We start from the raw sequence: 2853 nt of genomic DNA on the forward strand, positions 1-2853 counted from the left end.
ATTTGAAGCAAAAGATCCCAGGAGGATGCTTTTGACAAGTAATGTTAAACTAAATCTAACGTGTCACATTAAAATTTGTGATATTGAATTAAAATTGAACGAGAAAATTAAATACTTTTGCCTCTAAATCTGGAAGATTTCTAGTAGAATGCAGTTTCCCGCAAAAATTTCAATTAAATTCAATTGTGTTTCAAGACTGAAAAATGTTGAAACAACAAATTTTGATTTTTTTTGTTCTTGGTTTTTTATTCACATCTGTAGTGGAAGGCAATGCAAGAGTGAACAAAGAAAAGCCTGTCCATACAAGGACATTGAATATAGAGAATGAGTACACCAAATGGATAAGATGGATGGTTACTCTGAGCCGTTCATTGTATAAACAAGCAAAGAACAAGCTTCTTCCTTCCTCTTACCTTGTGGTGGATCCTATAGATGGAGTAGAGGACTTCATTTTTGTTCAGGAAGCCATTGATTCTCTGCCTCTCTTCAATATTTTTAGAGTTGTTATCAAAATCAATGCAGGAGTATATGAGTAAGTATGTGTAAATTAATGTGGTTTTGAAAATAATTGAGTGAGTTTATTTGCATCAATGCTTATGGTCAGTGATATATTAATAAGATGATGAAATATAATTTAAAGATTAAAAATTTAGCTGAGTTTGAAGATTGAAGAGTTGGTTTACTTCAAAAAGGATAAAATGGCATAATTTTATCTTTTGATCTATTAATATTGTAGTTTACAAATTTGGATTGGATCAACCTTGTGAGTTAGCTTAAAATATTTGGTTTTGGTATTTATTTTGGTGTTTGATAGGGAGAAGGTTAACATACTAATGACAAAAGCATTTGTAACTCTTAAAGGGGCAGGGGTAGACTCCAAAGTCATATAATGGGGAAACATGGCAGGAACTTTAGGGCCAGATGGAAAACCATTGGACATATACAATAGTGCCACTATAGTAGTTAATTCTCCTTATTTCATTCCCAAGAACATTACTTTTAGGGTGAGATTTGGGATTTCTTACTTCAAATGCTTTCTGTTTAGAATTGGCCTATATCTAATTTTTGTGCTTGGAATCTTGGATTATTTTGAGAAATATCACAATTTATAATTGATTCTTAAGTGATAATTTTAATAGGTATTTGAATATATTTGTGGGTGTTTAGTTTGATATTAGTATGGTTTGATGGCTAAATTGTAGTGTTGTTCTTATTAATAAAGTTCAAATTCTATGAAAGAACATTTGTTGATGTTGAATATTTTTTTGAAAACATACAATACAACACCTATTCCTCCACTAGGGGCAATAAGGAAGGAAATAGTAGCTCTAAGAATAAGAGGGGACACAATTGCTTTCTTTGGGTGTAGCTTCCTTGGAGCTCAAGATGCCCTTTATGATCACATTGGACACCACTATTTTAAAGACTGTTATATTGAAGGCTCCGCAGATTTTATCTTTGGGAATGGCCTTTCACTCTATGAGGTACATACCCTTTTTGTAATTTGTGAGAAAGATTCTTTAAAAAATAAATCATATTGACCATTTTAAATAGTAGATTCTAAAGTTTCATGAGGTATACTCTAACATTTTATTTTTTTTAAGTGATTCATTTGAAGTCATAGTAATGATGAATCTTATTTAAAAATTTTAGTGATTTCTTATGAACATCATAAATAGATTAGGTAGTAAACCTAAAATTGTACTAACTATTGTGATTTATATGAACAACACACTAAATCCTATTCAAAAATAATTATGGTTTATATGAACATCATACTCTTTATGAACTATCTAAAATTATATTAATAAATAGGTCTTATTGAAGAGGTTATACCAATAAATGGATATTATTGGAGAAGTTAAACATCATACTCTTTAATTAATTAGATTAATTTGGAAATCTAGAATTATATTAATAGATAGGTCCTATTGAAGAGCCCAGATCAATAAATGGGTATTATTGAGAAGTTAATTTGATTTCATATGAATGAAATGTTAACTTTTGGTGAGCTTGGTCCATATAGAAGTCTATTAAAAGATAGGTTTCGGATGAACCGCTTAAATAAGTTGAAATGAACTTAATCCCTAAACACACAATGTTTCAATATTATATTTTTTGGTGTAGGGGTGTGTGGTACATGGGATATCTGATACATATGGGGCAATAACAACACAAAAAAGAGATAGTTCAATAGATGACATAGGATTTGCATTTGTGAGATCTAAAGTGACAAGGTCAAGAGCTATATATTTGAGGAGAGTGTGGGGAACATTTTCAAGAGTGGTGTTTGCGTACACCACTAGTACATTAGGACACCATTTTTGACCAAATGCCTTTTTGACTTGTTAAATTCATTTTTTTTCAAAGATGGGCCCAATATCATCGAAATTTCGACCATAGTTAAATTGATAGTAAAAATTTTGACCTTTCAAACATATGATGTGATAATAAAAAAGGGTAAGGCAGTGGTCATTTTTTTTTTTGCATGCATGACTGCAATGGATGGGATTTTAATCCTTGTGTCTTTCAAGCATGCCCTTTTTGTGAGCTCTCTAAATTATTGTTTGATGGGCTACTCATGAATCACACTGTAATTGGATGGTTATTGTCTTCTATTCTCATCATCAATGTATGGTTTCTTTGAATCTCACTAGTATGTCATTGCAAGGCCTGATTTCTCCTTTTCTCGACAATCTCTCTTTTCTTAAAATGCTTTCTCTCAAGAATAGCAACATTAGGTTTACATTCCTTCTTAATTGGGAAGGGTTTTTTCATCTATACCAAGATTCTATGAATAAATAAGAAGGTTCAATTCCCTCTGGAAGGTTGTCATTCTTTGCAAGTTATCAT

General features: G+C 31.2%; 1 pseudogene; it reads left to right on the top strand.

Annotated features, from left to right (window-relative positions):
• The first annotated feature begins 203 nt into the window (after positions 1-203).
• On the top strand, positions 204-2328 carry LOC149546460 (putative pectinesterase 53; annotated as a pseudogene).
• Positions 2329-2853: the final 525 nt, after the last annotated feature.

Source organism: Cupressus sempervirens, chromosome 7, assembly GCF_028749045.1.
Source record: "Cupressus sempervirens isolate cs-2001-9-10 chromosome 7, ASM2874904v1, whole genome shotgun sequence".
Classification (NCBI taxonomy): Eukaryota; Viridiplantae; Streptophyta; class Pinopsida; order Cupressales; family Cupressaceae; genus Cupressus; species Cupressus sempervirens.